Below are 25,856 nucleotides of genomic sequence, written 5' to 3' on the forward strand. Positions count from 1 at the left end.
AATCTCCCTGGGGCCAGGGTGACAGCACGAGGTGGGAGAATCTGCTTCTTGCTTGGTGACAATTGGAGGGCTGGGGCTCAGGTCTGGATGCTCTGCCCTTGCTCACGGGCTGGTCTCCTCCCTGGCACCTAGGCGGGCTGCTCAGGGCACATGGTGCTTTGTGCTTCAAGGACAAAGCCAGAACAGAGCCCTCACAGCCCAGAGCCTCATCAGCTCCACTCCCTCCCCTGCCCCACCCTTCCTGAGCACTTTACACATTCAAAAGCTATTTTAGAAGTAGCAGCACATCTGATTCTCTTTAATGCACTTCCAGGCAGCACAGATGTGCATCAATGAAAGAATGTTCCCCAAACCAAAGTGCTTCTGTGGGCCTCATGAGCTTCTCCCTTGGCGCCCAATCCCAGGCCAAGAGCATCCTATGAATCATGCATTAGTTTCTGCGATTGCTGCTCACAGAGATGGTGGCTTTTGCGGAGAGAGGCCAAAGCACTGTGTACTGCAGAACGCAAAGGGTCAGGGGCTCCGCTTGAGGCTAGAGCCAGGGAGCAGGAATAGATCCTCAGGGGGAGATGGAGGTTGGCATCTGGAGGTGAAGCTTGCAGCGTCCAGAGCCCAGACACCAGCTCACTTGGTGACAGGGCCCTGGGTACAGGCTTTCCTCAACAAGTCCATATGTGACAGACTTTATCCTGCATGGAGGATCTGGCACCGGAAGCAGTCCCATATGGAACCCGGCTGGCATGGGGGTGGGTGGGAAAGGAACCAATAGACAGAAAACACAGGAGGAGGGCACCCTCTCCAGGTAAGGAGACAGCGAAGAGCCAGACTCAGGAGATACGCCGGGATGTTGCCCACCATTCCCAATCCGCACGAGTGCACACAGATCATTAAAATACACAAAGGCAAAAATACAGCACTGTGACCGCCTGTCCCTAAAATGTGTCTGTCAGACAGACGGATGACTGAGGGAAGAAATTTGATATTTCCATCAGTTGCAAAAATACAGTATTTTGATTTTGAGGAGGAGGCACAAAAATTCGTGATTCAACTTTTAAAGCCATTTTCAAAGTTTTTTTTTTAAGTTTAAAAATGTCCCTGGAAGGGAACATGAAGACATGTGTTATTAAAAGATGAAAGCTCTCTCCTCAATGAAACGAAGGGAAGATGTGATTATCCCAACCAAGGGATGGTCTCAACAGTAGAGGTTCCTTTTCGGAGGCCCGGAGGGGCCATGAGGGTTGGTGCAGGAGGGGTTCAAGTGCAGTATTGTCCTGTGTGCCCTCCAAGACTCATCTACTGAGAACCCCTGGCTCTGTGCAAGCCTCGGTGCCAACCCCCCTCCAGGGTGGCACCCCCAGGACGGGGGCTGTCTGTCTTAGAAGGGCAAGTGGGCCGGGTTTTGTGAGATCTGAAGCTCAATTTGAGGGATTCTCTTTTAGAAAAAAACCCACACACATAAATACCCTATAAACTTCGCACAGAAATGAATGCTTATTTAAAATGATAAGAGAAGTCACCACAAAGTATAAAAGCCCTGGATATTCAGGTAGCTTCCTCGGGGACCCATTCAGGCAGTGTACTAGCATTCTCTGCTGATTCCAGCCTGGCTTCTCCTCCCACCCAGAACACTCAATAGATCCCAGCATCTTCCAGCTCTTGCAGAGAGGCCCAAGCAAGCGAGGGGTTCTGATGCTGGGCTCTGGCAGCTTTACCAGAAATCTGCTCGGGGATTGCAGCTGCTCAGGAAAGTCACATTTCTGTGCTGGCTGGGGTTTGGCTTCAGGGACACCCAGGCCTGGGTGTCCAAAGCTGGAGGCTTTGGCCAGAACCCGGAATGCCCGTGCCCAGCAAGAGGCATCTTGGCCAAGCGACAGAGGTTTTCTTGCCAGGCTGACCCCTGGCATTGGAGAGAGCCCAGGACGGCCCAAACCCAGGATGGCCCTGCCCAAGTGCGCCTCCCTCTCCTTGCTCTGATTCCAGGCTCAAAGGAGAATGTTGAGCTCTCAGTGCTGCACACCCCTGGAGACCTGCCTGCCAGGTAAGAGAGTGCAGTCAGTCTGCACGAGGTCTGTCTTGCTGGGGTGGTGCACGCCTGGAATCCCTTTACTCTGGGAGGCTGAGGCAGGAGCATGAAAGTTCAAGCCTAGGGATGGAGAGAAGGCACCAGCTTCCAGGTGTACAGGAAGTCGCAGCCACAGGACCCCACTGCAGTCAGCAGGGGACAGGACACCCACCCACGCTTCTGTGGCCATCTGTGGGCAATTTAACAAGACTCTGTCTCAAAATAAAAAATAAAAAGGGCTGGGGATGTAGCTGAGCATTAAGGTCCTGGGAAGGGGAAGAGAAGGGGAAGGCGAAGGGAAGGGAGGAGAAGGGGCGGCGGCGGCAGCTGCTACCCAATAGCCATCGGGCTCTCCTGGGAGCCCGTGGGAGAGAGGTTCCTGGCCTGTCACTCGCGCACCCGATGGCCCTCTCTCGCATGATAAGCGATCAAACTGGCATTGTGGCGTTTATTTATCAGTTTCTTGGAACGTGGTGGTTCATGTCAGGGACCCAAGAGAGATGGAACCATTTTGCTGTACCCAGAAAATCGACATCTGGGCCAGAGCCAGCACTCAGTACACAGCACCCAGATGAAGACAAGGTCTCTGGGTACCTGGAGCGGGCAAGACCCAGGCAGGAGCCCATCCCCAGGAAGCGCTCATGTGGGGCGGGCCAGGCTGGCCAGAGCTATTTGTCCCAGGCTCTCCCTGATGTATCACAGGGAGAGTGGGCCTTGAGCACAGATGGCCACAGAAGCACGGGTGGTTGTCTTGCCCCCTGCTGACCGCAATGGGGTCCTGTGGCTGCAACTTCCTGTTTACTTGGAAGCTACTCTCTTCTCTCCATCCCTCCCCTTCGAACCTCTGTCTTGTATCCAGGTGGCCTGCCAGCCTCCTCTGCTCTGGAGCCCAGAGGGTTTGGTTTTTTTCTTTTATTTCCCTCTCTCCTCTCCTGTCCTCTCCTTCCTTCCTTCCTTCCTTCCTTCCTTCCTTCCTTCCTCTCTCAGTACTCTGGACTGAACCCAGGACCTTTACACTGAGTTACATCTCCAGACCCTTTTATTTTTTATTTTGAGACATGGTCTCTCTGAGTCACTAAATTGCCCAGGACAGGCTTGAACTTGCAATCCTCCTACTTCAGCCTCCCAGAGTGCTGGGGTTATAGGTGTGACCACCAAGCCCAGTTAATCCAATAGATTTTTTTTTTTTTTTGGTACTGGGGATCAAACTCAGGACCTTGCACTTTCGAGGCAGGTGCAGTGCCACTGAGCTAGATCCCTGGCCCTCCAATAGGTGTTATAAAGCCCAAACTAATTGTGTTCTTCCTGGCTTGAAGGCTTCCCTCCCACCCTTGACAAAGACGAACTCACTTGCTAGCGCTCCCCTTTCTTACTTTATTATACATCCCCATGCAGCGTCAGACCTCTAGCACTGATGTCTTCCTCTCCCAGAGCTGCCCTAACAAAGGACCACCAGTGCATGGCTTAAACAATGGAAATGCATTCTCTCCCACAAATTCAGGGCACTCTTTTAGGTTCTTCCTGGGTTAGCATGGGTCTGCCTTGGTGTATGTTCTTGAAGCATAACGGACCTCTCACTGCTACAGCACTGGGCACTGAAACCCATTTGCCAAGGTGCTGGGCTCCTGGGGGTCAGGCAGGGGCCTCGCTAGCTCTGTATCAGCTCAGCCTGGCAGTGGTTCATGCCCAGCTCATAGCAGAGGGAGCAGGTTGGATGGTGTGTTAATTAGCTTTGTGTTGCTCTGACAAAGTATCTGAGGAAGTCAACTTAAAGGAAGAGAGATTATTTTCATTCATGGTTGCAGAAGTGTCAGTCCATGGTCAGCTGGCTCCACTGCTTTTAGGCTTGTGGTAAGGCAGGACATCGTGGTGGGAGGGCATGGAAGAGAAAAGCTTCTCACCTCATGGTGGCAGGGAAGCAGAGAGAGGGAAAAAGCCAGAGAGGAAAGGGCAGGAGCAGATACAGCCACCAAGCTCACACCTTTATGATCCACTCCCTTCAGGTAGGCCCTGTCCCTTGTTTCCCATCAGTGGATTAAACACTGATGAAGTTAGAACCTTCCTGATTCAATCACTTCCCCAAAACCCATCAGCCACCAAGCCCTTCACATAATGAGCTTTCTCGGGGACATGTCATGTCAAAACCATAACAGTCGGGGGTAGGGGTGCTGTCCTGTTCTGCAAGCTTTGTAGGTGCTGGCTTTGTGCCTATATGACTTCCTCAGATCCTCTCAAGAGACAAGAAATGGTGTGTGGGGTCCTCGGAGCAGCGAGGTGATTCCCAGACTCACAAAGAGCAGAGAGGAGGAGCTGTTTTTGTTTGTTCCTGATTCCAACACCTATGCCCTTGCCTTTCTCCTTCTTTCTTGCCCTTCTCAAGGAACTCTTCTGTTTGAAGCCCAGAGAAGACATCAGTCTCGCTCATTCTTCCACTCCTACGCCCCTTGACGCAATAACAAACATCTGAAATGCCTTAGGAGTCTGCAGCAGCAACATCTCTTTTCCTTTGTGCATATGCCTGTGGCTCACACTCAGCTGCCAGGCTCTGTGCCTTCTGATTCTGAATCCAGGTGGAAGGAGCCGCCTCTCCCTGGCCCGGCCCGGCCCATTCTCACAGCAGAGGTGGACCAGGAGTCCAGTGGAAACTTCCCTTTGGATCTGGCTTGCTCAGGTCTGGGTATAGAAAATAACATGGCAGATGCCCATGTGCCCATTCCTGCTCCTTCTCTTCTTTCTTAAAAAAAAAAATAATAATAATCCAAAGGCAAAGATGTCCAGTGTCCTGTTAGCTATGCCACATCCCTGCAGACCGCAGGACAATGCACCCTTCCAGCGACCATGGGCTAAAAACACACCTATGTTTTCACCACAGACCCTTGAGGCATTTCATAACTTCCCATTTAAAACAAAAAATGGGCACAACCTGCTTGGAAAGAGTCTGAGACTTTGCTGTAAACAGCCCTCTCCCCTTCGAATGAAGATTTCTTAACCCTCCACCCAAGACCAGCCCGCTGAGGCAGGGATCCTGACTGCCAGCCCTGAGGAGGCTGTCCAGCTCCTCCAGTGCACTGGCCCAGGGTGCCCTTCAGCAGGGAGAGGGCCCAGAGGCCAGTGGGGGTGACAACGCGGAGGTAAGGGGGCGCTGACTACTGAATCCCAGCCCAGGGACAAGGCATTTTGGGGAGGGCTTCTTCTCTGTGGAGGGGTGCTGGCCTCTCTTTGGAAAGACTTCTGGATGCCAGGAACTCCCTAACACTCTGGGGTTTCTCTTCTTCTCTTGGGGTTTCCATATTTTACGAGGCCAGGGTTTCCTTAAGCCTGCCGTGCCAACCACAGGTCGACCTCTGGGAGGACAGAGCTCTATCCTCTGGAGCTGGCTTCCTCCCCATGCTCCCACCAGGTCCCAGGCAGCCGGAAGTTCCTCCCACAGCAGCTCCGGGCCCACCTGCAGCCCAGAATGCTTTGTTCTGTGGGTCCAGGGCGGCCCCATGCCCACCCTACCCCGTAGATCTCTTCCTGTAGGCCCTGGTTTCCTCTTCCTAGGCCCCACTCCATCCCAGCCTGTTCCTCTGCCCCTCCATCTCAGACCCTGTACTGTGGGCCCAGGCGCTGCCCCAAACTGCCAGACGCGTGGACCGGGTCTCCCGCCCTGCGCACAGCTGACTCGGCCACACCCACTCAGGCCACGCCCACCAAGGGCCCATCCCTCGGCCCCTCCCTGGCTCGACCCCCACTCCCCCCAGGTACTTAGGGTCCACCTCTGTCTTGGGCTTTGGCTCAGGCCGGCATAGTCCTTTTTCCTCTGCCCTTACTTGCTTCCAGAGTTAATGAGACCAGAGTTATTTTTGAGCCCTTCTGGGAAGCTGGGCGTCCTCCCTTCGGGAACCCGTAGGTGCCTTGTGCGTAGGCTGAGCGGGCGCGGGCTGATTTGGTGCCTGAGCACTCTTCCTCTCCTGTGGGGTCACAGACCACGCACCTTCATCGTTTATCTGTGACTCTCAGGCCTTGGGGGCGGGGCCCTGATGCAAAGGAGAAACGATCATCACAGGGGATTTCCGGAGCTGCTCACCTCGCCACCCGCCATCCGATGTGACTCTTTCTCCATAGCACCCTTGCTGCCATTTTTTTCTGTCCTGATTTTAAAGACTAGGACCCTGGGGCTTAGGGAAGCAAGCTGGAACCAGGTCTGCCTCCATCGGCACAAGGCCCTGAGAGACAGAAGGGGCAAGGCCCGCTGCTGTTGGCCAGGGACCCGGGCTCCGGGACTGGACGGAAAGCTGGGCGGGGAGTGAGATCAGTTTACCACCCCTGTAAGCAAGTGCCCAAGGGAATTAACTCCTAAAGAGACAAGGTTTCTTTGGGTTCCTGGCTTTGCAGATTCTGCTCCGAGATGAAGTGGCGCCACTGCTTGAGCCTCCGATTAGGCATGTGTCACCACATTGGGACGGTGCTGGGGACATGGTGGCCCCAAACCACTCATCGCAAGAGCCAAGGACCAGGAAAAGAAACCGGAAGGGGAAGAGATGTAGACCCACAACCCCAGTGAGGTCACCTTCCCACCGAGCCAACCTCTTAAAGGTCCACAGCACCTCCCATTAACATCGTGAAGTGGGGCCTAAATCACTGGCACATGGGACGGTTGATAGCTTAGCCATAGCAGGTGGGGACATAGGCAAGGGTGGCTGAGACCCTTCAGCTGCCTGAGCGGCTGTACTTACTTTAAGCTTAGCACTCTGGCTGTGCCCAGGAGCAGCTGCTGAGTCTGGATGGGCCCCATCGATCTGCAGTCCGCTGGCATGAGCTTCCTGGACACCCAAGACCTCTGGCCAAACTGAGCCTGGGAGGACAATCTGTCCAGGTTTCCTTGATTTTAGGCCACGCTCAGCCAGGCGTGGTGCTGCAGGCCCATAATCCTAGCACTCTGGGAGGCCGAGGGTGCGGCTAGGCTGAGGCTGGAGGGTCACAAGTTCAAACCTAACCTGGGTATTTTAGCAAGAGCCTGTCTAAAAATAAAAATAAAAATAAAGGACTGGGGATGTAGTTCAGTGCAAAGGTCCAGGATTCAATTCCCAGTACAGCAAAATAGAGCAAAACAAAACCCAAGAACAACCCCCAAACACCAAAAACTAAAACCACGCTCAATAATCCTATCAAATCGTGTCCACAGAGCAGGCCCAGAGAGCAGCCGTCTCAGGAAACAGTGGACTCGGGGAAGGATGCCGTTCTCGAGTTTGGTTGACATGCTTTATGTACAATCATTCTTATGACAACAGAAGGGATATAAAAAGGCTCGCTTACAGTTTCTTGGAAATAATAAAATAACTTGGAGGGACTCATATGCCAAGAAGTTTGAAGATGAATGCCCGGCTATAAAAGAGGACTGGCTTCATATTTCATAAAGCTGCAGCTCAGCTGCCTGGCAGGTGAGCATCAGAAAGTGGGATTTTAAGAATGTTTGATAATGCATGCCGAAGTATGCAGTTTATTGAATAAACAACATTTAGACCTGAATGGAAAGAATGAGCAGTAGAGCATTTTTCCTTCAAATACCCTTTCAGGAGCTAATCGTTTTAAGGATAATTGACCAAAACATCCAATGATTATCCGCTGCTATGGTCTAGGAAAGAAAGGCATGTTTAGACTCTGTAGAAAATGCTACACATTGGGATATCTGGGAGCCAGGGAGACTGAGGCTTTGAGAAATACTATAGCTTGTTTAAGGGCTAAAATAAAACAGAAAAACAGAATGAGGAATCAACCTTAGAAGCAGCCAACTTCCAAGTCTGTGCACTGAAGGAACCTAATTAAATAATTGTTTAAAAACTCATTTGTTCTCTTCAAATTGTGCTTTGAATATATTTATATAACAGAAACCTCCTTTTTAGAAGACTTGGAAATAAAAGCTCTTGTTACAAAAATAAACTCAAAATTTAAAAAGTCCCTCATTAGACTACAAGAGGATATATTCATTACAATTATTTGCTGAACACTAGTTTTCTCAGTGCTTGCTAATTTTAAGTATTTTTGAAAATATTTAACAAGACAGATCTGAAATTATGCATTTAATTTATTATGGCACCATCTTGACGTTTAATGTGTTTTCAGCGCCTTTCTACAGCGATGCTTTATTTTGGTATCTTTTTCTTTTCTGTCTAGAATTAGAAGTTGGGTTAAAAGACACAGAAATTCAAGGATCTCCCAGAATGTTTTATTCCAGTTCCTTGAGTTGATTTTTTTATTTTTCAATTTTGTGGAGGTGTAATTGTACTATGTTAAACTGCATACATTTAAAATGTAACGTACATATATTTAAAGTGTAAACTATGTGTATGAAAGTGTAAAATTTGATCAGTTTTAACACAATCTATACATGTATCTCCATGAAGCCATCGCTACATTCACACTGCACTTAAAATAAAATTTTTTTTTTAATCATTCCTCAAAGTCTTTTGGGTCCCTCTGTAACTCATCTGTTTTTCTACTTCTCATCTGCAGGCAATTTTCTCACTCATGTACTTCTCAAGTAGTTTGCAGTAAAGAAGTCATACGGCATATTCTTCTTTACATGACCTCTCTCATTCTGTATAGTGATTCTTTTCTTTTCTTTTTTAAATGGTGCTGGGAATAGAGCCCAGGGTCTCATGCATACTGGGCAAATGTTCTAGAACTGACCTCTACCCCCCACCCCCGACCCAGTAGAGTGATTTTTAAGACGCATCCACATTGTTCTGTATCAAAAATTTGTTCCTTTTTGTTGCTGAGTAGTATTTCATTGTGTGGCTGTACCAGTTTGTTCCTTTTTTTTTGGTTCCAGAAATTGAACTCAGAACCTTGTGCTTGCCAGGTGGTGCAGCACTGCTGAGCTACATCCCTAGCCCTTGTACCACAGTTTCTTATTCATCATTCACTGAGGGATATTTCAGTTGTCTATAGTCTGGATTTTTATTGTTGTTGTTGTTGTTTTTGACAGGGTCTTGCTTCGTGGTTCAGGTTGGCTTTGAACTCACAGTGTAGCCCAGGCTGGCCTTGAACTCATGGCAATCCTCCTGCTTCAGCCCCGAGTGCTGGGATTGCAGGCGTGCTCCACCGTGCCTGGCCTCTAGTTTTTGACTATTACAAATGAAGCTGGTCTGGACACATGTATGAGTTCAGGACGCATGCTTTCATTTCTCATGGGTAAACAGCTGGGATGGAGAGACTGAGTCCTATGGTACGTATATGTTCTCTGTTTTGCTTTATTTGGTGCTGCTGGGTGGTGAATCCAGAGCCTCCACATGCCAGGCAAGTGCCATACAGCCTGAGTCCGTTGTGCAACTTCTGAAAGAAACCCTGAGGTTGTTTTCCCCTGTGGGTGCCCCATTTTTGTTCCCACCGCACCGAATGACCGTGCCCATAGCCCCATATGCTATTCCTGAGGGATTCTTTTTTTTGAGGTGGGGGTCTTGACTATGTTGGCCTGGGTGGACTTTGAACTCCTGGCCCAAGTGACCCTTGCACCTCAGCTGTCCAGATGCTTGCGCTGCAGATGTGTACCACCACATCTGGCTCCTGAGTTGAACTTCTTTTTTTTTTGAGGTACCAGGGATCAAACACAGGACTTGCAAGGCAGGCCCAGTGCCACTGAGCTATATCCCCAGCCCTTTTTTCAGTAATTGAAATTGAACTGATGGTCTTTGCACTGAGCTACATCCTCGGGCCTTTGACAAGTTTTTTTGTTTTGTTTTGTTTTGTTGTTTTATAGTGAAACAAGGTCCTGCTAAGTCACCAAGTTGCCCAGACTCAAACTGTACTTGCAAACCTCCTGCCTCAGTGTCCCAGAGTGCTGGGATTATAGGTGTGCACTGTGCCTGACATCCTGAGGTGATTCAGATGTGCCTTTGGGGACTGTTTAATTATTGTCCCTGAGTCACCCTCTCTATTAATGCAGTACCTTCTCACTCACTGCCACCCTCCCCACTGGCCCTGGCATCAGCTCTCTCCTCCAAACTGGGCTTTCCTCATCTGCTCTTCCCCTGAGCATCAGCCAGAGGTGATTCTTCAAGATGAAACCTGCTTGTGCCTTTGCCTGCATTTGTCTCTGGCTTCCCTTCCATGGGGTCATTTTCTCTGCAGCAAGCTTGCAGAGTAGGCGGCCAGGCTTGGTCAAGAGAATAAAGAATCCTTGAAATGGTTCCAGCACTGCTCCAGTAAATCCAGCTTGGCGGACTGAATCAGACAGGGATCTGACCCCTGTGCAGGAAGAGGACATGGGGACGAGTTTCATTTTTCTTTAGCAAGTCTTGAGATAGAAGGGCTGATAAAAGAAAATATGATGTATGTAAATAAAAAGAATCACTGTTAAAGACATATTGCCAAGAAGCTCCCTCAAAGTGCTGCCCCTCGCTTAGAACATGCATCCTGTCTTTCTTGCTGCTTTCTGAAGCAGCTCTGGAAGTCCTCTTTCCTGAGTGTCTTCATGTGGCATGATAAAAAGTATGGTGAAAGCTGCTGCTGAATACTTCCAACAGAAAGACAGGCTCATAAAAACATGATGGTTATTCACTGGATCTGCCAGTGTGACTTTAGGCACTTCTCCAGTCAAAATGATCGCTAAATGTAAAGGTTTTGGGAGCTGGGGATTTAGCTCAGTGGCACTGGGGCCTGCCTTGCAAGTGCAAAGTCCTGAGTTCAATTCCTGGTACTGCAAAAAAAAAGGTAAAGGTTTTGAATCAATCAGGACATTGAGGCAGCCACAGCAGTGCAAGTAAAGAAACTCAGGAAATAGGACTTCCAGAGCTGCTTCAGAAAGTGGCAAGGACAATGGGATGAGTGCATTTGGAAGAGTGGTGGGCGAGGGTGGGGTTAAAGACAATATGTCTTTTACTGTAATAATCATTTTTTATTTAAGCATTCACCTCGTTATTTTTTATCATACCTTATGTGCATCTGGTTCTACTCAAGAAACACCAGCCATGTGTTTCCCCACCAGTGGCCCAAGATTATAGAACAGCCCCCTATTCACATAGGTCCAGACACTGCCATGAAGGGGGTAGAGGAGGGGGATGTGCCAGAGCCCAGGCCTGAGAGACCCGGAAGAGACGGCGTCCTTGTTTAAAGAGATTATTTAGATTTTAGAAGGAGACTGTATTTACTGGACTAGGCTAAATTTTGTTTTCTTCTCCCGAGTCCTGTTACTCCAGCTACAAATAGTGTGAAGTTCTTGAAGCAAGACCAGATTATTTACAGACGTATTTATAGAAGAATAAGGAAGTTACACTTTGCACACCTGTATGCCTCATGAACAAATCCGTTTGATCCTGCTACAGCTGGGTGCGTGTATTTCCGTGCTTTACACCCAGTCCACAAAACTGAAGAGACCTGGGATGGGGTTGTAGCTCAGCGGTAGAGCATTCGCGGGACTGGGTTCCATTCCCAACACTGGAGAAAAAAAAAAGAAAAAAAGGTTGAAGAAAAAGTAATGGTAACCTGATCCTAGAGAAATGAAAGTAGCAGTGTTTAAAATTACCCACCCCCGAGAGAGAGAGAGAGAGAGAGAGAGAGAGAGAGAGAGAGAGAGAGAGAGAGAGAGAGAGAGAAGGAACGGAAAGGATGAAAATGCTTGCAGCCTTACGAGCTGGTGTGAGCCACGGAGGAGAGCGTGAGTCAAGCAGACGGTTTCCTAGTGACATCTCCTAGCCCTGAAAGACCACAACACTGGTTGGAGGGAGGCACAGACTTCTCCTGAGGAGAGGGTGGGACGTGAGGGCTTAGTGGAGGAGAGAGGGCCCCAGGAGACTCTATCCAACGAGAAAAGGCGCCTCCCTATTCTCAGGTTCTCATTTCTTCAAATCTCGCTCACAGTGTATTTCCTTTCCTTAAGTGATTTACAAGTCATTTCAGTGAAGATTAGCGTTTTTCATAGAAAAAGTTACAAGCTCCCAGGGATCACTGGGGATCGCCTGGTTCTTCCCTTGCCTCGGGACAGAACCAGCCGTGATGACCTTGGACAGAAATCTGTGCTGCTTTTAAGATTCTTCCAAGGTGGAGATTCTATGGTCTACCCTTGAAGCCATTCCAGTGCTCTGGAAAGTCATGGTGTTAGTCACTTTTCCACTGCTGGGACACAACACCCGATATCCACAAATTGGAGAAAGAAAAGTTCATTTTTGGCTCACGTTTTTCTGAGGATTCAGTCCGTGGTTGGCTCCAAAGTGGAAGTAGCATGGCAGAAGGCGTGGCAGAGGACAGCTGCTCAACTATGGCAGCCAGAAAACAGAGAAAGAGGGAAGGGAAGAGACTGTACAGGTCAGGCCCCCAAGGACTCGCCTCCACCCGGGCCCTACTGCCAAACATCACATTGAGCCACTCATCAACTGATGAACTCACTGGTGAGTGTAGCACCCCCAAACACACTTTGGGAGGGGGACATTTTAGATCTGAACCACAACAATCCCCTTTGTGTTTAATCAAAATCCTTCTTCACTAACATTTCCTTTTATGTGAGGCTCAGTGGTGTGAGAGAGTAAACAGGTTTCCCCAGCTGAGCCCCACCTTGTCTGGGGGCCATTGTCAAGCTTTGCTGGCCAGAGAAAGAACAGCCATGTTCTGTCTACCCTGAGGCAGAGGAAAGGACACTGCCCCTCTGGAGAGCACAGGCACTGGACAGCCATGGGACGGCCTTCTTAGGGGACACAGTAAGATGCTGGAAGAGGCCCTGTGACACACAGCCCCAGGGTGGGCTGAGAAAGCCTGGCCCTTTTCTCCTGGCTGCCAGGGACGACATCTCCTTTCAGCAACCTGAGCTTCCTCAAGCTGTGGTCTTGTCAGCTGAGCACTGGGATAATAATGCTAGTGGCCTCCCATGGTTGTCATGAAAATTAAGTGAGGCAGTGAAAAGAGTCCCCATAACCCAAGGCCTGGCTGGGGCTGAGGGCTTGGCGTTTTCTGGGACTACTTCCCAGGAGCGTGAACACATTAGTGAACAGATGCGCACCCCCGGACACAGTTCTCCAGCTGGTACTCGCCACATGTGGCTCTCCACATTTAAATGAATTAAAACCAACTAAGATTAGCAGTGGACTTGTCAGTCACACTGGACGCGTGTGGCCACGGTGGCCATACTGGGTGTGCAGAGAGAATATTCCCACCACTCGCAGAATGTTCTCCTTAGATCTGGTAAGGGAAGGCCCCTAAGGAACAGCATGTAGGTCAGCAGCTTGTTTTCTTTCTTTTTGTTTTTTGCTACTGGGGATTGAACTCGGGTCCTTGCGCTTGGGAGGCAGGCAGCGGAACCACTGAGCTAAATCCCCAGCCCAGCAGCTTGTTTTCTTTTTCATTCTTAGATGTTTTCTTTTTTTCTAACTTTTTAATTGACATATAATAATTATACTTATTTTTGGGGTGCAGGGGGATATTTCAATATGTGTACTATGTTTGTAATGATCATATTAGGTTAATTGATGTATCCATCATCTCAAGCATTTATCATTTCTTTGCATGAAGAACATCAAAAAATCTTCTCTACCAGCTTTATTTTGAAGTCGTCAGTTAAATGTTGCCAGCCATAGTTATCCCATTGTGTTACAGAGCATTGGAAGTTATTTCTCCTATTCAGCTTCACCTGTTAACAACTCTCTTCCCATCCATTCCCTTCCACATTTCCCAGTCTTTGGTAGCTACCCTTCTAGTACCCTTTTTAAATACTGAGGCAGGATCTCACTAAGTTCCTAATTTGCCCAAATTGAGTTTGAACTTGTGATCCTCCTGCCTCAGCCTCCCAGAGATCTGGGATTACAGGCAGGCACCACCCTGCTTGGCAACTTTTAGCTTCTACGTGCAAGTATAAACATATGGTATGTGTCTTTCTGTGCCTGACTTATTTCAATTAACTTAATGTCTTCTAGCTTCATCCATGTTGCTGCAAATGATGGGACTGTATTCTTTTTTTTTGGCCAGAAGCTAATTCCATTCTATTGTGCATGTATGTGTACCACATTTTCTTTATCCATTCATCTATTGATAGATACTTGGGTTGATTCCACTCTTTTGGGTGTATGACTAGTGTTGGACTAAATGTGCGCATGTAGATACATCTTTGATGTATGAATTCCTTTCCTCTGGACATGTAATCAGTAGTAAAATTGCTGGATCACCTGGCAGTACTACTTCTAGTTTTTTGTTTTTTTTTATGGTACTGGTGGATTGAACCCATGGCCTCAGCAATGCTAGGCAAGCATAAAACCACTTGATTTATACCCCCAACCCTTTTATAATTTTTAATTTTTTTGAGGCAGGGTCTCACTATGTAGTTCAAGCTGGCCTTGAACTCACTATGTAGCCTGAACTGGCCTCAAACTAGCAGCAATCCTCCTGCCTCAGCCCCCCAAGTGCTGGTATTACAGGAGTATGCCACCATGCCTGACTATAGTTTTTAAATTTTGAGACAATCTTACTAAGTTTCCCAGACTGGCCTTGAACTTTCCATCTTTCTGCCTCAGCCCCCTGAGTAGCTGGGATTATAGGTATGCACCACCATGCCTCGGTCTAGGTTTCTATTTCTAGGGGTTTTTTTGAGGCACTTGCATCCTGTTTTTCATAATGACAGTACTAATTTACATTCCTACCCACAGTGTACAAGAGTTCCCCTTTCTCTGCATGCTCACCAGCATTTGTCATCTTTTGTCTTTTTGATAACAGCCACTCTAACTGGGGCAAAGGATATCTCTTTGTGGTTTTGATTTGCATTTCCCCAACGGTTAGTGATGTTGGACACTTTTTCGTGTCCTTGCTGGCCATTTGAACGTTATCTTCAAATGTCTATTCAAATCATTAGGCAGGCAAGTTTTTTTTTTTTCCCTACTGGGGATTGACCCCAGGGCCTTCACATGGAGCTACCCCCCTTTTTTATTTTTATTTTTTATTTTTTTGTGGTACCAGGGATTGAACTCAGGACCTTGTGCTTGCCAGGGAGGCGCAGTGGCACTGAGCTACATCCCTGGCCCTTAATTTTTATTTTGAGATAGAGTCTCATTAAGTCACTGCGTCGCCCAGGTTGGGCTTGAACTTGTGATCCTCCTGGCTCAGCCTCCCACAGTGCTGGGACGTCTGGCACTCACTGAATACCTGGTTCAGGTGGCACTTTTGACACAGTGCAGGTTGAAGTCCATAGCAGGGGTGGTTCCAGGTCCTGAGCCCCATGGGAGGGAGTGGGTGTCCGGGATCTGAGGACACAGAGCCCCTCCCCTGGAAATCCAGGGTGCTCACTCAGCCTTCCTTCCCCTCCCTGGGCAGCCTTAGGGTGCAGCAGTTGGTGGGGGACACTCATGGGCCACGCGATGTGTCCTGAGCCTTCCTGGATGCAGGGGAGACTGTAGGGATGGCAGCTTCGTTTACTACTCATTTGTCCACCCTGCTGCTAAGTGATCAGTGATACCTGGAGACCCTGATTGCTCTGAAGGGCTCTTTTACAAGAACACCAATAAAGTCCTGAATGGATCATGCCTGTTTGGGGGAAGATAATGCCAGAGCAGGGCCCAGGGTTTGTCAGAAGCAATTCCAGCTGGGTGAGCATTTAAGGAACAGGATGAAATTAGTGCTTGGAGACAGTGAATTAGATGTCGGGATACGTCACTGTAATAATGATGAATAATAAATGATGGGGAAGCTGCTGTAACTCACAAGTGGGAGGGGAGGCCGGAAATTTATGGCCTTGCTGTTCCTGGATAAAATGTCTCAGACACGCCTCAGGCTTTTGAAGAGAAATCTTCTTGGAGAGATGCTCTTCTGGAAAAGTCTCTTATCAACAAGAGTATTTACGTTCTGCAAGACAAAGAATCAAGCAGGGTGTGATGGTACAGGTTAGTCATCCTAGGACTCTGGAGCCTGAGGCTTGAGGATCACTGCAGTCTGAGTTGGAGGACAGCTCTGGCTACATAGTGAGTTCAAGGCCAGCCTCCACTACCTAGAGATACCTGGCCTCTAAAGCCAAAAAGCAACAGAAGGTCTGTGGCTGTCAGGTGATCTCACCAACCAGCCCCATCCTTTCCCAGCGCTTTCCCTGCACACACAAGTTCTTGGCAGCCAGATTTAGGGCAGCAGTAGAGACCAACCATTGCTCCACCCTCTCAAAGGTGACCTGCCCACGCCCTTTCTGCAGACAGGCGCAGAGCCAGCGATCGCATTGCAAGGGGGAGAGGCACTCACTGCTGGGGCAGAGCGCTGGGAGCGGAGCCGGCTGAGAGTTTCACGGGCGCAGGGAGCCTGGTATTTTTATTAGGGTTTAGGGATTGCCTCTTCAACATCCATTCAAAGCAACCCCTGGAAAAGACAGGAATCAGAAATAAAACGGGCCTGGGGGGGGCGGGGGCTGCGGACCGATGCCGACCTTTAATCATTTATTCATGGTCTTCCGGAAGCGCAGCCTGTGTGGGAAGGCGCGAGCTGTGCCTTGCACTGTCTCCCTCCCTCCCCGGAGCTTCCGCCCCCTGCAGATGTGAGCCCTCTTCTCCAGCTTCAAATAACCCAGAGGCGCCTCCCCTGCCTCTCAGCCCGGCCACTCGCTGGGCTCTGGCTCCAGCTGCTCGCCACAGGCCCTACGGGTCTGCACTGCCAGGGCCCGAGGGGTTTCCGGTTCCGCACCTGCTGTGGGCGGATCCAGCAGCTTGGCCATCTCCTCCTTCGTTAAAGGACTCTTTTCTTTTCATCTTTTCTTTTTCCTTCCATCCTACCTTTTCTTTTGCAGCACTGGATTGAACCCAGGGCCTTGGCACTGAGCTCCCCCCCAGCCCTTTTATATTCTGAGACAGGGTCTCCCTCAGCCACTAACTTGCCCAGGTCTCATCCTTCTGGCTCAGCCTCCCAGAGTGCTGGGATTACGAAAAAGAGCTTCTTGTCTTTCTTTGCTTCAGTAATGTCATTTTCCCTGGTGTTTGGGATCTATGCAGGGGCCTTTATGTGTGGCGGTCACTGAGTGGTGACACGGAGGGGGTAATGCTGCAGGAAAGTAAAGCTAATGCCAGTCCACGTTGCCCTGGAAGGGAGAGCACACCTGTGAGGTGGAGGCAGGAGGATCAGTAGCTCAAGGCCAAGTCGGGCCACTGAGTGACCAGAGAGATTCTGACTCAAAATAAATTCTATAAAGGGCTGAGGTTGTAGCTCACTGAAAAGGCTGTGGCTCAATCCCCCAGTGCCAGGGAAGAAAAGATATCCTAAAGGACACAGATGGGGTTCCCAGAGTGAGGCCTGGGAGGGCCCCGAGAACAGCAGCTTCTGTCCCTTGGAGCTGGGGGTCCCTCTCCGCACTCAGAAGCACTGGCCATCTGCACGTTCTCCGAGGTCTGCAGGCTGGGAGTTTTCATGAAGGCTTCGCCACACAGGCAGGATTGGCGATTAACTCTGTCCCCATGGTCTCCTGCCTCCTTAGGAGAAAAGACACTCCTGTCACCCAGGAGTTTCAGGGGAGTAGGAGCTGGGGGTCAGGAACTGGGGTCAGAGGCCAACCGGGAACGGAACACGCTCTTAGCGCTGCTCAGGAAATCACAAGGGTTTTCGAAACCTGTGCCAGGAACCAGGGCCCGAGCCCAGAGACCTGCTTCTCTTCCTGCCGGTCATGCGCGTTCACGCGACCGTGGAAGCCGGACAACAGAGAAGATGGGGCAGCTTGGGCTGCTCGTTTGGCCCTGTGCTGGCGGGTGCTGCACGGACTCTGAGAGGACACGGAGCAGCCTCTCCCCCTCTGGCCCCTCTCCCGGGTCTCTTGCCAAGTCTCTGAGTGTTGACTTCTCCTGTAGCTGGGCCCTCTGGTTATCCTGTTCCTCCCTGGCCCCTTGGCCAGGTGCAGCCAATGGGGAGGGCAGGGGTCATCCTGCTGCTTGCCCAGGAGACTGGGACAAAGGCTGCCCTGGTGGACCCTGCTGGCCCCGACAGGAAGAGGGGACAACCCCACCCCCACTGCACTCCTAGGGTCTGGACGCCCCGCGTGCTTCAAAGGGCGAGAGGCCTCTTTGAGCGGGCTGTGGCTGCTCATTTTTTATTGATGCAGATCGCAGCAATGTTCTTTGGAGCAGCTCCTCTGTGTATGTAAATCTCAATCTGGCTGTGGAGCTGCAAGGACACCGTGCAGCCCAGAGTGAGCCGTGGCTGCCTCAAACTGTGCTGGGCTGAGGGAACCAGCTCATTCCTACCTGACCCAGAACGGCCTGGGTATTTGGATTCCGGAGCCTCAAATGCCAATGGATCCGTGTGCTGTTTTGTTTTGGATTGCTCCTCAGGGAAGATGGCCTCTTGCCACTCAGAGTCACCTGTGGCCGCTGGGGGAGACACAGGTCAACAGGAGCTTGAGAGTCTTTCCCACCACACAACCCCATGGGCCTGTGATGTGCCCAGATGCACAGTGGTAGTTTTGGCGTGGAAGCAAACACCTCGCCTGTTTTCTCATGGCACACAGAGGGATGGGAGCACACGGAGCCACCGCGATCATCCATCTGGCAGCCATGGGCCATGTGTGGCAATTTAAATAAAAATTAAATAAAATTTGACCTGTACCTCCTCACGTACACTGGCCAAATTTCAAGTCCTCGCAGGCACAGGTGACCGCTGGCTGCTGTGCTGGATGGCACCGCTGGAGGATATTGTAAGCATCGGGGGAGTTCTGTTGGCCAGGGCTGCACCGGTGCCTTCAGCCCTGGTAGCCCTGGTGAGTGAGACCTCTGGGTGTTGGCTAGAGACACAGTGGCCTGGAGACACAGCCTGGAGCCTGCCTGTCCCCACCCTGTCCCCTTCTGTTCTGTCCTGGCCTTCAGGGCCAGTCCTGCCTGGGCTCCCAAGCTGGAGTTGGAACAAGGGTGGGCCTGCGAGGAGCCCTTAAGACGAAGGGCTTGGAGGGACGTTGTCCATGGTGTCCCCGAGGGAGATTCAGGGTAGTGCAGCCTAAGGACTCTGCCCTGGGGGAGGCCAGAGAGGCTGCAGGGCATCAGTGGGTTTCACTGTGACTTGCTGAACTGTATCTCCCCCCAATTCACCTGTTGTATCCTGCCCGAGTCCCTCAGAAGGTGACCGTGTTTGGAGAGAGTCTAACAATGAATATACATATTTGAAACCCCCAAGGTGATATTTAAAAAAAAAACTTTTTGAGTTAATTGGAAAGCTGTAGAAATAGTACAGAGTTCCCACACAGCCCTCAGTCAGCTTCCCGTCCAGTTGTCATCTGCTCTGTCCCAGTGCAATGATTGAACCTGGGAAATTAGCAAGACAATGCCAGGGATGAAGCTGCAGACCCCTGCCTGGGGCCCTCTGCTCTGCACCAGCCTCCGCTTTCTGCTCCTGGATTCTTCCCGTGCACAGAGTGCTGCACTGTCCTTTCTCTTTTGTCTCTTGCCATCAGAATTCCAGGTTCTGGGACTTCAGTCAGGCTTGACCTGATTGTGATATAGTTAATAAATATGCTGTTTAATTCCAAGCTACAGTTTGACAAGATACAAAAAACCACAACAAAACAGGCAGTGATGTGGGTGCTGTCCCTGCCCAACAAAAGCCGTGTTATCTTGGAGTAGATACACAGAACACAGAACACAGAACACAGAGATAACAACTTCAAAGTACAGCATCTTTTCAATGACAAGTCACCTGAAAATATCCACATATTTGCCTCGATTGCTGCATGAACCCTGACCACAAATATTTACTCTAGCTTCTATACATGATAGATGTGCCAGACCCCTCTTCCAGTGCCCAAAAAGCTTTCTGCCTTTTCTTTGTTCGGGCTGGCAGCCTCTCGTTGCCCTCAGTCCACCTTTACCCAAGTGAATAAAATTTGTACCTCTTTGCTTTCATGAGCCTGCTGGGGTGGTCTCGTTCCTCCACCATGTATTACAACTTCCATCTGGGGGATGCTTGTCCATTGGCTTGTCCATTGATTTGTCCGGGAGATGCTAGCAAGATATTGAGGAATTAGGACTCAGGACTCAGGATGGGGAAGCACTGAGGAGTAGGAGGAGGGAAAGAGAGAAAGAGAGAGAGAGAGAGAAGGCTTTAGAAGACATGAAGGGCATTCACTGTGTGCACGTGGGTGGAGTGTGTGTCGGTGTGTGCATGCCTGTGTGCATAGGCACATGTTTGTATGCAGATATGTGCATGCATAGGCACGTGCAGTGTGCATAAGTATGTGTCTGTCATGCAGATGTGTGCATGTGTGTAGCTGAATCTTTGTTCACATAATCATTCGCCTGCATGCATCTGTATAGGCACGTGTGTGTGTGTGTGCGTGCACACGTGTGTGCGCATGTGTATAGTTGGGGGTGGTAGTTGTAGGGAGAGATTGGGGGAAAACTCCCAGAGAAAATCCAAAGTCTCTTCATTACCAAATGATGTTTAATGCAATAACAAAAGACTAATGTTAAAGATTTTTTAAAAACAAGGTTAAAGGAAAATACTACACAATATATTTGTTACCTAAGCATGCAAATCAAACATTGTGACAAAAGGAGAGACACATGGGGTGTGGGATGGGTTGGGAGCATCCCAAATCCTGAATGTTCAAGGTCCCCTCCTGTGACACTGGAGGCATTAGCTGCAAGTGTGCTAAGCCCGGTGCTAAAAATAAAAGGCCACAATGGAAATACTAAAAATAGAAGTACGACAGCCCAAACAGTAACCTTGGAGAACAGGGGCTGGAGGCCAGCCAATGTCCACGAAGAGATCCTCGTATTCAGTGCTGGTCCAGGGAACCCCCTGCGTCCATTAGGTTTATCATTATCCTTCATAAATTGTATTACTGGCACTGTCTCTAGCGCTGGAGATGGAAGCCAGTGTCTTGCACACACAAGGCAAGGGCCCCACCACTGAGCTGCACCCCAGCCTGGTTTATTTCCCTAGCCACTGCGCACATGGGAAAGTGGGGGCACCGAGACCTTGCCGTGAGCGGAGTCATCACAGGGCATGTCAGGGCAGGGTAGACAGGGCCAGGGTCCTGTGTGGTCTCCCACCCCCTCTCCTCACACCCTAGCATGAGCAGGAGTCCGTCCCTGACAGTGCCAAGAGGTGAGGGATAGGATTCCTGGCGTCTTTAATACTAGAAGACAAATCCTCGCAGTAAAAGCAGAGACCACCAGCACACTCCTGAGTTTTATAAATCACACCCAGAACAGCAGCTCACCTGGGGGCTCTTCCTGGGGGGCAGGATTACCACAGCCCCGACGCCACTCACCCGGCAGCCCCTCCAGGCGTGCCGCTTTTCAGATTCATTTAAGCAACTTTTGCTTCTCTGCAAATCTGAGCCTTCTTTGGAGTGTAAGTCACAGAGGGCCCCGGGGCAGAAATGATACTTATTTGCCTCCTGTTTCACAGTGAGGCCATTCGGGTAGCTCTGGGCATGTATTTCATTCTTTTCTATCGCTCGTTAGGAAAGCTTTGGAAAATATAGAAATGGATGGAAAGGAAATTAAAAGTCGCCCGTAACTTGGGGATGACTTCGGTCAGGATTTCTATGTACTCAAACACATTTTTAAAAATGTGAGTGAAGACACATTTATTATATGTATTATCCCTGTTTGGGAACATGCATAATATACATATGGAGGGATATATCCAGATGGGGAAAATGTTAAGGAAAAGCAGAACAGAGATTAATAGAGATTAAAGATAGTGATTAACTTTGAGGGCAGGAAAGGGGGAATGTGAGAAAGAGGGCGGAGAAGATGGCAAATCAACAGGCTATGTTCTGGTCTGAAGCTCAGTAGTAGGTTCTTGGGGTTGTTGTTTGTTTTGTTTTGTTTTATTTTTTGCAATACAAGGAATTGAACCCAGGGCCTTCATACTGAGCTCCATCCCCAGCCCTTTTCTATTTTTCATCTTGAGATAGGGCCTCACCAAGTTGCTAAGTTGCCCACACTGGGCTCAAATTTGTGATCCTCCTGCCTCAGCCTCCTAGAGAGCTGGGTTCCAGATATGTGCCACCATGCCCAGCTCTGCCCAGCCTGTGTGTTCTTCTTTACACTGAATGGGAAGTTATAGATGCCTGTTGGTATATTATTTTACAATGGAATGTTTGTTTCTGTGGCATTTTCTCTCACTTTATCTAACCAACATCTGGGGAGCACCTCCTATGTATCAAGCCCTGTTCTAGGCACTGAAATCCATTGGGCTTCAACCCAAACAACGGTCTCTGCCTGAGGACTATGTGTTTGAATAGGGGTGCGAGGGGAGGAAGCAGAGGGGACAGTTTGTAACTTTCAAGGAGGGTCTGGTCCTCAGGACCAGGTGACATAGGAGCAAAGGCCTGGAGGAAGTAAAGGAGGTAAACTTTGCAAATAGAGAATCAACCCCAGATTCAACTGTGCCATTCAAAATGCTAGGGCAGGAAAGGGAGACCATTCCAGGAAAGGAACAGCCAGTGCAAAGGCCCTGGGGTGGCAGTGTACTGGGGTATCTGACAACTAGGAAGATGCCTGTGGGGGGGAGCAGGAGTGGGGTAGAAGGAAGGTAAGGGTGGACAGGTCAGAGAAGTGATCAGAACGCAGATTGGGGCAGGGGAACTGGCTTTTTCTCTAAGTGGAATGGGTGCCTTGGAAAGGTTTGGGTTCTAGCTGACTCATGTTTTCCCAGAGTCACTCTGGCTGCTGTGTGGGGAAAGGACTTTAGTGGGGCAAAGGCTAAAGGGGGGCCCCTTGGGAGGCTCCTCTACTATCCAGGAGAGATGGGGCTCTGTGGGCTCCGGTGACGGCCTTGGAGGTAGGCCTGGGGTGTGGCTGTATCCTGAACAGAGCCCTAGGTCCCTGGTGGATTAGATTAGAGAGGAAGGGGTCTCACTGCTGCCACCACGATTTTTGACCTGAACAGAGAGGAGGATGGAGTGGCCACTCTTGGAGATGGGGAAGTGGGAGGAGAGGCATGGCTTTGGGAAGCCCAGGAACCCTGCTCCTGCTTTAGACATGTGAATGCAGGATGAGCCGGGTGCAGAGGGGACTGTGCAGTCAGATGTAGAAAAGGATAATGGCTGAGCCGACCTGGAGAGGAGCAGCTGGCCAAGGAGAGGGAGCAGGGGACCGAGAGGAGGGGTGGTGCTGATGGGCTAGGTAAGATGCAAATGGAGAACCAACTCTAGATTCGACTGTGGTTCCATGCAATGAAATGGAAAATTCCAGAAATAAGCAATGCATGAATTTAAACATCTGTGCCATTCAAAATGCTTCCCTTTCATGGTCATTTTACTTTGGGGAAGAGTCAGAAGTCACACAGGGTCAGATCTGGTGAATAAAGGGTGAAGACACCATCATGTTTTTTGAACCTACCTCTCTGATGAGTGGCACCCAGCAGTGGCATTCACTGTATTTTTGATCACAGTATGTGAAGACATTCAGAAAAGAGGACTTCCAGAACTGCTTCAAAAAGTGGCAAGAACAATGGGATAAGCCAGAGGAAGTAATATGAGGGGGATTCATGGCAGTGTCTTTTACTGTAATACATTTTTAAAATGTAAACACTCACCATATATTTTGATCACCCCTTGTACATATGCATAGGAAAGAGCATTATGTACACGATTCTATCAATGGTTTACTATCAGTGGTTTCAGGGATCTTGTGGATAAGAGGGGATGAATGTGGGGAATGTTTGCACCCGGCTGGTTGAAGTGCACACAGAAGGAACAATCTGGTGCAGAGAAACGTGGTGACAGGAGAGAGTGAAGTGGGGTCAGCAAAGGTCTGGTCTGTGGGCGCATGTGTGGCTGAGGCTGAGATTTAGGAGTGCTTTCTTCTTGCCCGCTTCCATTTCTCCAAACCTAGCAAGACAGTATTTCCCATGCCTTTGTATTTTATATCATTTTGGAATTTTTAATATAAACCGATGGATTATTAAAGACCATTCCATTATTTATCTGATGGAATGTTTTTTACCTTTTGAAAGCAAGCATCATTTCCCAGCATCCCCTTGATATGCTCTGGGCTTCCTGGCACTACCTGCTCACACTCCTCTCTAGGAGCTGGGAGAGATGCCCGCGGCATGGCAGGCTCCGTAACCAGGGTGGACAGGAGCCCAGTGCCCTGGGCCTGGGGTGGTGATTGACTCCTAGGACAGAAGAAGCTTACAGCTGTCAGATTTCAGACAGTTCTACCTTGCAGTCTCCTATGCAGTCATTTAGACTTCTGGAATTTAATCATCAAAGTGTGGCGTAGAAATAAGGGGAGAGGACAGGGAGAATGGGAAATAGTGGTGCAAACGTGCAAGACACCACACCCCAGGTAGAGGCGGGGAGTGTGTTTGTGCCTCTGCTGGGCCAAGTGGAGTGTGCATTCAAACTGATTGCTTTGTGCAGCAGACCCTGCAGTGGGCCAGCCCATTACTCTGTCCGGGTGCAGCCAGGGAGACAGGGCTGTCCTACCACACAAGGAAAGTGGGCCTGCTATGGACTGAATGCATTCTCCCCAAACTCGGGTGTTGAGACCTCAGCTTCTAGGACGATGGTCTAGAAGGTAGGCCTTTGGGGATGAAGCCCTCATGAGTGAGATCAGTGCCCTATGGGACAAAGGAGAGACTGCACACCATAAGAAAGCAGCCTGTCTGCCTTCTAGGAGGAGAGTCCTCACCCGCAAACCAACCATGTTGACGCCTTGAATTTCAGCCTCCACATAGGTGAGAAATATTAAGCTACATCCCCAGTTCTTTATTTAAAAATTTTTTTTTTGAAATAAGGTCTCGCTAAGATGCTATGTTGCCCAGGCTGGTCTTGAACTTACAATCCTCCTGCCTCAGCCTGCCAGAGTGGTCGGATTACAGGTGTGCCCCAACATGGCTGGCCAAGAAATACACTTAAGATGCTTTAGCCACCCAGTTGACTGTTTTGTTATAGCAGCCCATGCTGAGCCCATGCTGAGCCCTGGTCCAAATGCCAGGGGCATGGGCCTGTCAGTGTGGCTGCAAGGAGCTTCTGCCAGGGTGATATTTGTCCTGGTTCTCCCTGACCCACCTGAGGATTTCTCCATGGCACTTTAGACCACACAACTGTTTTGCTTGGAGTGTGAACTGATCACCCCAGAAGAAGCTGGGATGTCCTTGTGTTGGCTCATTTACTCCTCCTGTCATTCAGTAGGAGCCCGTTGCACATCCGGCTCCCTGCTTGGCATCAGATAAAACTACTGATTCCCTAGTAATTTGTCCACTCAAGGCCAAGTTAGCAGGGTAATTGACTGGTGGCTTTTACATCCCTATGGGTTAGAGGTCCTTGTGCACAGTGACAAATTTGGATGGGGGCAGCCCCTAGTTAGCATAAGCTTTCAGCGTGGTTTCTTGTGTACACAGCAAACCACCTATCAATTCTGTTCACCTCCTGAAGCTTCTAGAAGGGGTCCACCAGGCCTTCAGAATGTTTCTGCACTAAGGTAAAAAGAAAGGTGCCCTGGGACCCCTTTTGACCAGTGCTGTGAGCATCTATTCCTCAAAGCCAGATTTCATCCATCCCTTTGACCTCACTATTGCTCTCTGTGTTTTTACATAGCTGCCAGCCTGTCCTGCCAACAAATAAATTCATCAGGCTGTGTGTCCTAACCTCCCTGGCTGTGCTCTCCCACTTCCTGCCTGTACCAGGAGGAATTCCTAATAAGATAGCCCTCTTCGTGGAAGGCCAGGAAGCCAGGCCCTGGAGCTGTATTACCGGTGTCGGGTTTTCATCTGTATTTATAATGTATATCTGGGACAACACTATCTTCCGGGATAGTATCAAGCAAATAGCCTCACATGTTCCAACAGTCTTATATCTGTCCACACAAGTGGTCACCAAGGGAAAATTTACTCAACTAGCTGCTTTATTATGAGGAGAGAGAAA

The 25,856-nt window shown here is 49.6% G+C and overlaps 1 long non-coding RNA gene across 3 annotated transcripts; it reads left to right on the forward strand.

Annotated features, from left to right (window-relative positions):
• The first annotated feature begins 1,578 nt into the window (after window positions 1-1,578).
• LOC110348270 (uncharacterized) lies at window positions 1,579-10,890 on the forward strand. Of its 3 annotated transcripts, XR_015445513.1 has the most exons (4): window positions 5,588-5,805; window positions 7,230-7,485; window positions 9,033-9,272; window positions 9,804-10,888. It is a non-coding gene; the product is annotated as an uncharacterized LOC110348270 (long non-coding RNA). The 3 variants fall into 3 exon arrangements; XR_015445514.1 differs by lacking the exon at window positions 5,588-5,805 and adding an exon at window positions 1,579-2,038 and having other exon boundaries at window positions 9,033-10,890; XR_002393378.2 differs by having other exon boundaries at window positions 9,033-10,890.
• The last annotated feature ends 14,966 nt before the right edge of the window (window positions 10,891-25,856 follow it).

This window comes from Heterocephalus glaber, unplaced genomic scaffold, assembly GCF_053883595.1.
Source record: "Heterocephalus glaber isolate CG9 unplaced genomic scaffold, H.glaber_assembly_v1.0 deba00001610, whole genome shotgun sequence".
NCBI lineage: Eukaryota > Metazoa > Chordata > Mammalia > Rodentia > Bathyergidae > Heterocephalus > Heterocephalus glaber.